At 39.0% G+C, this 10,627-nt stretch overlaps 1 pseudogene across 1 annotated transcript; it reads left to right on the top strand.

The window, feature by feature from the left end:
• The first annotated feature begins 1,085 nt into the window (after nt 1-1,085).
• On the top strand, nt 1,086-2,729 carry LOC147375664 (armadillo repeat-containing protein 10 pseudogene; annotated as a pseudogene). The gene has a single exon (XR_015161577.1). The product of XR_015161577.1 is annotated as an armadillo repeat-containing protein 10 pseudogene (transcript).
• Nucleotides 2,730-10,627: the final 7,898 nt, after the last annotated feature.

Genomic DNA, 10,627 nt, shown 5'->3' with positions numbered 1-10,627 from the left:
CCTTCAAAGGAGTATGCATCTTTTAATTTCATGGCTGCAGTCACCATCTGCAGTGATTTTGGAGCCCAAAAAAATAAAGTCTGACACTGTTTCCACTTTCTCCCCATCTATCTGCCATGAAGTGATGGGACCAGATGCCATGATCTTAGTTTTCTAAATGTTGAGCTTTAAGCCAACTTTTTCACTCTCCTCTTTCACCTTCATCAAGAGGCTTTTTATAGTTCCTCTTCACTTTCTGCCATAAGGATGGTGTCATCTGCACTAGTCATAGCAAACACCCTCTTCCAACAACACAAGAGAAGACTCTACACATGGACATCACCAGATGGTCAATACTGAAATCAAATTGATTATATCTTTGCAGCCAGAGATGGAGAAGCTCTACACAGTCAGCAAAAACAAGACCGGGAGCTGACTGTGGCTCAGATCATGAACTCCTTATTGCCATTTACTTTACTATCAGGTAATTTTTTTTAATGCCACACGAAATAAGTTGATCTTTCTAGTTGTCACTCAATAATTACATCCAGAATCTATGATGATCAGACTCTGTGGGGATTAATAAAATAATCGAGATTGTGATGAGCACTGGTGACATATAATGAAAACTCCCAGCTATCATTTGAATGAGAAAAAAAGAATCATTTCAAGCCTGAACTTATGCCTACAGCCTGCTCAATTGTAATCCTGGAGATTTATACATTTAACTAGACCTATCTAAGCTCAAATTATCAAACTACTTAGGGAATAGTTTAATTTTGGCTGAAGAATCTTTGTGTAATAGTAATAGCTACCATATATATTCTGGGCTTCTCAGGTGGTGCTAGTAGTAAAGAACCTGCCTGCCAATGCAGGAGAGGTAAGAGATGAGGGTTCAGTCCCTGGGTCAAGAAGATCCCCTGGAGGAGGAAGTGGCAACCCACTCCAGGATTCTTGGTTGGAGAGTCCCACGGACAGGAGCCTGGTGTGCTACCTGTTGCAGAGTTGGCACGACTGAAACAACTTAGCACACATATCATATATTCTGAGTTACCACATGTACTCAACGCTAAAGGCACTCTTTATTACCACTGAATGAAATAAGAATAAATATGGGCGGCGCTTCACCCAGTCTAGCTCGCCTCCAGCCGTGCCCCGCCCATTCTCCAGGAAGCCGCCAGGAAGCGTACGGGCTGAGTGGACTCTTTCACTTTTCAGCAGGGCGGTTTCTGAGAGGCGGAGTTCAGTCCCCCATTTCCTTTCTCCCGCGGCGTAATCCCGGGCGGCGGCGCCTGGACCCGCTGGCTTCGGACACTCCCGCGCCGGGCCCAGCGCTGTGCGCGGCCCCAGAGGTAGCATGGGCGGCGCCCGGGACGTGGGCTGGGTGGCGGCGGGCCTGGTCCTCGCGGCCGGCGCCTGCTACTGCTTCTACAAGCTTACGCAGGGCCGGAGACGAGGCGGCCGCCAGCTTCGACTGCGTCCCTCGCGGTCCGCAGAAGACTTAACCAGTGGATCATATGATGACACCCTAAATGCTGAACAAGTTCAGAAACTCCTTTACCTGCTTGAATCGACTGAGGATCCTGTCATTATCGAAGGAGCTTTGGTCACTCTGGGTAACAATGCAGTCTTTTCGGCCAACCAAATCGTTATTCGTGAATTGGGTGGTATTCCAATCGTTGGAAGCAAAATTAACAATCCCAATCAGAGTATTAAAGAAAAAGCTTTAAATGCACTGAATAACCTGAGTGTGAATGTTGAAAATCAAATCAAGATAAAGGTATACGTCAGTCAAGTCTGTGAGGATGTCATCGCTGGCCCCCTGAACTCTGCTGTGCAACTGGCTGGACTGAGGTTGTTAACAAACATGACAGTGACCAATGACCACCAGGACATGCTTAGCAGTTATATTACAGACCTGTTCCACGTGTTGGTCACAGGAAACGGAAGCACCAAGTTTCCTCTTTACAGAAGGAGCTAGTGTTGACTGCACCAGATTCAAGACTGTTGTGATCAAAGGAGACTTTGAACGACAGTGCTGGCAATCCCAACCTCCTGATTATCCCTCCCACTTACCATTCCCCTTTGGGCACCAGAAGTTTGTTTTCTAAGTCTGTGGGTCTGTTTCTATTTGGAACATGTAGTGTATTTGTATAAATGCTAGTTGCCATCAAAAAAAAAAAAAAAGAATAAATATGTTCATTGCATAGATAAAAGACCTGAAGTTTAGTTTGGATATTGTCTACACAAGATCACTCATCCAGTAAGGGATGTGAAACACTGACTTCTTCTGACTCCAAAATATGTGCAATTAAGGAAAAAGCTATACAGAAATACTTAGAGAAAATTTTATGAACTGTTCAGGATATTTCTTAAAGATCTTTTCATTCTTATATAACTTTGGGGAAAACAATACCTAAGATCTATGACGTATTGGATTTTCCTAAGTCATTTACATGCACAAACTTATTAATTCTCCAAAAAGCTTTTTAAAGTAGGTCCATTATGATCCTCATTTTTAAGATGAGAAAACTGAAAAAAGGAGAAGTGTCAACACTCAAATAGCAGGGATTTTTAATCTTCAAAAACAGGAGCAAAATTTTGCAATGATGTAATCAAGGTTTTATGCTGAGTATGGTTTCATTAAAATATGTCTTGTAACAAAAGATAACTACATTGCCAGTAAAATAACTGTTACCTTGTAAATGTGTCTTCCTGCGTAAGGTAAAGTATTGTTTTAATTTTTTTGATGTGCATGGTCTTCATTGCTCTGTGGGTTTTTCTCTAGTCGTGGCTAGTGGGGGTTACTCTCTAGTCGTGGTGATGGGCTTTTCCTTGCGGTGGCTTCTCTTGTTGGGGCTCCTGGGCTGTAGAGCACAGACTCAGTAGTTGTGGCACATGGGCTTAGTTGCTCCACAGCGTGTCGGATCTTTCCAGACCAGGGATGGAAGCCCTATCTCTTGCATTGGCAGGCAGATTCCTTACTGAGCCACCAGAGAAGCCCTCAAAGCCCGATCATTTACAGCCAACGGTGAAATTCCCTTTGTTTACTGGAATTTGGGAGGAAATTAAGGCAGTGAAAAACAGGGGGAAATCTCCACCCTAGGTGTGATGTGATAGCTGAAGGGGCCCTAGCAGTGTGAGTAGGACTTTGGTGGACAGAACACAGAACTGTGAGGAGAGGAGGAAAAAACGCAACCTATTAATATTGGGGCTCCATTTTTGTGACTTTAGTTCCCTTTGTCTTATTAGATTCATGTCCTTCCATTGCAGACCCATAAGTCTGACTCTGTCTCAGACAAGAAAGGTAAAGATTTAAGTAGTTTTGGGAAAGCCATTTCTATCATTCATTTTGTCCATATTACCAAAAGACAGGTTTCTTTTCATTTCACACATGCCAGGTGTTAAAAAGCACTAAATACTTGAACTATATAAATGGATTAGGTAGATATGGAATATAAATTACAAGTTATTCTAGAAATTACTCTATCAGATCAGATTAGTCACTCAGCCGTGTCTGACTCTTTGCGACACCATGAATCGCAGCACGCCAGGCCTCCTTGTCCATCACCAACTCCCAGAGTTCACTCAGACTCATGTCCATCGAGTCAGTGATGCCATCCAGCCATCTCATCCTCTGCCGTCCCCTTCTCTTTCTGCCCCCAATCCCTCCCAGCATCAGAGTCTTTTCCAATGAGTCAACTCTTCGAATGAGGTGGCCAAAGTACTGGAGTTTCAGGTTTAGCATCATTCCTTCCAAAGAAATCCCAGGGCTGATCTCCTTTAGAGTGGACTGGTTGGATCTCCTTGCAGTCCAAGGGACTCTCAAGAGTCTTCTCCAACACCACAGTTCAAAAGCATCAATTCTTCAGTGCTTAGCCTTCTTCACAGTCCAACTCTCACATCCATACATGACCACAGGAAAAACCATAGCCTTGACTAGACAGACCTTTGTTGGAAAGTAATGTCTCTGCTTTTGAATATGCTACCTAGGTTGGTCATAACTTTCCTAATTACTCTATAATAGAATGTAATTGTCAGAACTAAAATTAGAGAAAGTGGCATATTTTGTTCAGTCCAGTGTTTTGAAAGTATTGGTAAATATTGGCAGGGCCCAGAGGCTGGTCATCAAGCCAGAGATGGAAAGATTTTTGCTTTTTTAATAAAAATCCAGGTTAAATCACTAGTTGGGGCAACTAGAATAATTAATAGTAAAATAACTAAGTTATAATTTACAAGCCATTTCTTAGCACAGGAAAAGAGAGAAAGGAAACAAATAAAATTGATCAGAAGCAAAAGACAGGCAAGAACCAGAAAGACATGAATTTCAGAGTATGGGCAACAAGATAGATGGTTGCAAATCCCCTCCACAAAATAAACTGAGACATGTGAATTATTTTCAGCATATTTGGTGCTGGCTTCTGTTCCAGAAAGGATTTACCCAAAGGCTTCAGGACCCCTTTTGGCCACAACTAACCCAGGGGCCACCCAGAGGCAGCAAGTGTTATAAAATAAAGGCAGGGATCAAGCATGCATGCTAGAGAATCAGAGCTCATCTATCTCATGCATAAAAATGTCTTTTCCCTCTTTCTGATTTCCCCATTTCTTAGTCTCACTTCATCCCTCAACTGATTTCATGATTCAGTCTGCCTAGGGCATTGGTACCTGGTAGCCTCTGAGTTTTGCAATAACCTCCAATACTTGATGTTTATTTCTTTACTCTTTCCCATCTTTTCTTTTTATAAGACATTATTTCCATAAAGGCAAGGACTACTTCAAGGGGCTCAATAAATATTCCTATTGACTTAATGTATTCATCCATATGTTCAGGAAATGCTTTTTGCATTCTTGAACTTACTGTACCTTATTTTTTCTCCTCTATGTAAAAGGTAATATAATTGAGTCTACCCAAGGTTATTGTGAAGATTGAGACACAGTAAACAAGTTAGCACAGGATAAGCATTATGGAAGGTTTATTATCATTATTATTATCTTTACAGATAGCCAATCAAATGGATAGGGAAGCCCAGCCCTACCATCTTGCTGAAGTCCTAGGTCTTGCCCTCACTGATCTTTCATGCAAGCCTGGAAGTAGAAAACCTGCAGAAACTGAGGGGAAACTATTGAGTAGGGAGGACAGAGATCTAGTTCTTGTAATAAGGAAGCACCTTTACCACTGAGACAGGATTTTGTCTGTTTGCTTGACTTTTCTCTTTGGCCATAAGCTCAGAGGTTTAACATACTTTCTGTGAATACAAGAAACAATCCCAGCATGCCCCGCCAGGCAGAGCTGGTAATTAAGAACACCTGGCTCAGGTGGAGGGCCAATCTATGTGCAGATGAAAGCAGCTGACTTCAGCAGGCAGCCCCTGATGTTGGTAACAGGAAGTTGGACACAGTTGCAGTATTCCTAAAGCTGTTCCTGTAATATGCCCAATCTTCCTTCCCATTTCATGTTGCCCCACACTCCAGCTGTTATGTTCCTCTGAATTTTTGGTTTCAACTGTGTAAGTCTAGTACAAATGGAGAATTCTTACTTGGCAAAATTCATTGCTGCAGGGCTGACAACTGAGACACAATATACTGTAAATCTTTCTGCTCTGCCTCAGAGATTCCTACAGGGTTTTGGCATAAGCACCCATTTCCTGAAATTGCTAGCAGTTCTTCTGCTTGTCCTGATTACAATTAACCCAACTCTGCTTCACTTCCCTGTTGGACATCAGACCCTGCACTTGCTCTCTCCTGTGATGCTGAACTAGAGTAACTTGCCTGCTTCACCACATACTACTCAGACAAAAATGTAAAATACTTCTGGCAGTAACTGCAATATCATATAAGATAATTGAGGATGAATAATTTAATTAATGGTCAAACGAAGAAAAGGTGTTAATCACATAAAAGGATCTGGAGAAAAAAATCAGGGTAGCCAATATAAATGATTTAGACATTTACAAGAAAAAAAGCTTATGGTTATTATGAAATTTACAATTGCATAGCAGTATAATTTCATAGGAACTCAAGGTTTTCTTGAGATACTGATAGGTAGCAATGTCACTAAAAAAATAAAACAAATAAGAATAAACTAGCAAAGAACAAAACATAACCCTGAAATCTATTAGAGTAAGAAAACATGGGAGGAAGGAGATAAATTTCTTATCATTTAAACTATGTGAAATTCGAACAAGAGTGAAGCAAAACAAGACTACAGTCTTTGTCTGACTGAAGAGTTCTTAAGTGTGAAAATAATTTCTGCATCTCCTTGTGAATGCTTTCATATTGAGAATGTGGTGTACTGAATAGAGAAAGAGTATAAAGGCTCAGATCTTTGATAGAGAAAGCTTTTCCTTATCTTGAGAGCTTAACCTAGGAGCAGGATCTTATAAACTTTGCCTCATAAAACATAAGCACCAAGTGTAGTGTGAGCTGGGTTTGGACAGACTCACATCCTTCCCCATCCAAGGATTTAGTTTAAAATGGAGTCCAAATTATATCTTTAGCGATTGTAGGAAATGGAAGGAATAAAGATTTTTTGCACTGATCCTTTGAGTGAGATAGAAACAAATCTCTTCTTTCAAACTGCATTAACTCATGTCAAGTACCCAGAATCCATTTAATATATTGCTTCTTTCTAGTGACCAGAAAGAGTTAAGATCCCTCTAAATGGCAAGCAGTTCACCTTCTGGGCATCAGGATGTGAGATGAGTTATTAAGGGAAATATGAAGTACAGCAGTTAATGGAGAAAGGAGATGATTAGCCAGCAAAATTCTGTGATGAACCACCTCATGAGATGTACTTATTAAAACAAGAATGGGAATACATATAACCACACAAGGGGACTGGCTTTCCCATAAAGCCAGTGAGAACATGATTGTTGAAAATAAAGTGAGATAGTGAAAAGAAGTGTAACAAAATCTACAAGTGCATTTCCACTATAGCACAATCAGAATTTGTACCTCATTCCTTTGATCCTTTCTAGACTACCATTTTCATTTCATTATCTGAAATATTTTAGAGGTCAGAGGAAACTGGAAGATTACATCTTCCTTAAGAGGGATAGAGAAGAGAGATTACTGATGGTCAACTCTGTGGATACAACCTCTGCCATGATTCTTCCCTTTTGATGATCTTTTCCCTTTTTATATACCTGAAATGACTAACTGTGATGACAACAATTATGTTGTTCAGTCGTAAAGTACTGCCCAACTCTGCAACTCCATGGACAGCAGCATGTCAGGATTCCCTGTCCTTCACTATCTCGGAGTTTGCTCAAATTCACGTCCACTGAGTCAGTGATACCATCCGACTATCTCATCCTTTGACATCAATTCTACTTTTATTATAACAAGTCATTTCTACAAACCCATCTCTTCAACACAAAATAAAATAGGAGTTAAACTAAACCCTCATCAAAAACAATCTATAGTGATAGAAAACTGTTTGATAATATATTTTCTTATTATACTCATTCCAATTAACTTAAGTAAATTTTACATAATGCATAGCCTAACTAAAGACAGTAATCATTACTGTATTTAGTTGTTAGGTTTTATGTTTTTGTCTGCATCTCAACATAGAAAACATACATTGTGATTAAATATACTTTTATTAACAATCAATTTAATGTTATTACTCAGAATGACATTTATGCATTAATAAAATATTTATTGAAACATTTTATTCCTAAGATTTCACAAAGTGATTTTATGAACTGTATGGCTTTATCTTCCCCTGTGTAATTAATGCACCATTTTTAGCAGATGAGACTAATATGATGATATCAAACATCTACTGCCTAGTTTCTGACATAGAGTTGATGTTGGATAATTGTATATTTTTATACAGGACACTTACTGCTAAGAATTAATCATTCTTTTATTACCTCTGAGTATGTAATATAGTTTCCTTATATTAGTCAATTTTATAAAGTTCTTCACTATTCTAAAACTTTGGATGATTCTTAAGGCAAGTGCCACTTGTATTATTCAAAAGAATCTTTCAAACCTTCAGGAAGACAATCACACACAGGTTGTTTTTTATACTTTAATCAAGTAAAGAACTCACTGAGCAAATTCAAATGGCTAAAGTTTCAGCATCTTTATCCATCATATGCCAGGAAGAAAGCTATTAGCTTAACATTAATTTATCAACTAGATAGCATTGAAAGAACCTCAAGACAAATGGGCTTAAAATAGTATGCAAAATTCTTAACTATATTCCAAAAGTATAGTTTTATTTGTGGCTAATATTTGCAAGCAAAAATACAACTGTTTTCCTCTAGAGTTATATTTCTTAGAAATGTCATTTTTGGTACTTTTAAAAATGTAGCTTCAGTTTAGTTCAGTGGCTCAGTCCTGTCCGACTCTTTGCGACCTCACGAATTGCAGCATGCCAGGCCTCCCTGTCCATCACCAACCCCCGGAGTTCACTCAAACTCATGTCCATTGAGTTGGTGATGCCCTCCAACCATCTCGTCCTCTGTCATCCCCTTCTCCTCCTGCCCTCAATCTTTCCCATCATCAGGATCTTTTCAAATGAGTCAGCTCTTCACATCAGGTAGACAAAGTATTGGAGTTTGAGCTTCAACATCGGTCCTCCAATGAACACCCAGGACTGATCTCCTTTAGTAGATGGACTGGTTGGATCTCCTTGCAGTCCAAGGAACTCTCAAGAGTCTTCTCCAACACCACAGTTCAAAAGCATCAATTCTTCGGCTCAGTTTTCTTTATAGTCCAACTCTCACATCCATACATGACCACTGGAAAAACCATAGCCTTGACTAGACAGACCTTTGTTGGCAAGTAATGTCTCTGGTTTTTAATACACTGTCTAGGTTGGTCATAACTTTCCTTCCAAGGAGTAAGCATCTTTTAATTTCATGGCTGCAACCACCATCTGCAGTGATTTTGGAGCCCAGAAAAGTAAAGTCTGACACTGTTTCTACTGTTTCCCCATCTATTTCCCATGAAGTGGTGGGACTGGATGCCATGATCTTTGTTTTCTGAATGTTGAGCTTTAAGCCAACTTTTTCACTCTCCTCTTTCACTTTCATCAAGAGGCTTTTTAGTTCCTCTTCACTTTTTGCCATAAGGGTGGTGTCATCTGCATATCTGAGGTTATTGATATTTCTCCCGGCAATCTTGATTCCAGCTTGTGCTTCTTCCAGCCCAGCGTTTCTCATGATGTACTCTGCATAGAAGTTAAATAAGCAGGGTGACAATATACAGCCTTGATGTACTCCTTTTCCTATTTGGAACCAATCTATTGTTCAACGTCTAGTTCTAACTGTTGCTTCCTGACCTGCATACAGGTTTCTCAAGAGGCAGGTCAGGTGGTCTGTTATTCCCATCTCTTTCAGAATTTTCCACAGTTTATTGTGATTGACACAGTCAAAGGCTTTGGCATAGTCAATAAAGCAGAAATAGATGTTTTTCTGGAACTCTCTTGCTTTTTCTATGATCCAGCAGATGTTGGCAATTTGATCTCTGGTTCCTCTGCCTTTTCTAAAACCAGCTTGAACAACTGGAAGTTCACGGTTCACATATTGCTGAAGTCTGGCTTGGAGAATTTTGAGCATTACTTTACTAGTGTGTGAGATGAGTGCAATTGTGTGGTAGTTTGAGCATTCTTTCGCATTGCTTTTCTTTGGGATTGGAATGAAAACTGACCTTTTCCAGTCCTGTGGCCACTGCTGAGTTTTCCAAATGTAGCTTCAGTTAATTTGTAAAAGTATTTTACTTACATTGTACTAAACTTGGCACTCTGTATCAGTGTTTGATTTGAAGAACTCAGGAGTTATTTTTATTATTACTACCATTCTCATTATTTTGCTGAACATGAACAAGATAATATCATGCATTTCCATCCAGTTAGTTATTAATATGTCATTTTAAAACTGGAGAATACAAAGGAACTATACTATGGAGGGCTGCATTGGGTCTTTTGTTTTTATATCTTTGTAAAAGTGTTAGCTACTATGCTTGTATGTCAACCTTTAGATTCACTAATTCCCTTTACTATTCCTTTAATACATTTTTGGGACTATTATGTTTTCTTAGTCTAGTCTTAGAATATTTGATTTGTTCAGCACTGGCCCTGTAAACTTTCTCATAGTAGTATGATAGTGTTACTGAGTTATCTGCTGTTGTGCTGTTCTGAGCTCTCCAGTAAATACTGTGGATTATTTAAGCAGTTTTTATATATTACACAGATTTGTAAATTTTTATGTGGCTATACATATTTATAAGTTTTTAAAATAATAATTTTGTTTGCTTGTACAGTTCAAGTGGGAAATATATATTTATGAAGTTTTAAACCATGTTATAGATTATATGAATACTCATTTTGTTACATAGCCCTGAACTCTCGAAAATTTCTTTGCCACTAATGATTGTACATTTAGTTTATCATAAATACTGCTAAGTTCAACTATGTAGAAATTATCTTTTCAAATAAGAATAACAAGGATTGCTAGATGATAATTTATATTTTGTTTTTAGAAACATTTGAGAACTTTCAGAGAAGAACATAGGATAGTGATAAAATAATTTCTAATTAGAAATCATTCAAAGTTGCTGGAAGGCAGGAACTTTTAAGATGTTCTGTCTACTCTGAACCATAAGCAGAATGATGAGCTTCATTCATTCATAT

This window comes from Bos grunniens, chromosome 3, assembly GCF_055505025.1.
Source record: "Bos grunniens cultivar Pamir isolate PY7600 chromosome 3, Bosgru_T2T1.0, whole genome shotgun sequence".
Lineage (NCBI taxonomy): Eukaryota > Metazoa > Chordata > Mammalia > Artiodactyla > Bovidae > Bos > Bos grunniens.
This window is presented reverse-complemented; position numbering and strand designations above follow the sequence as displayed.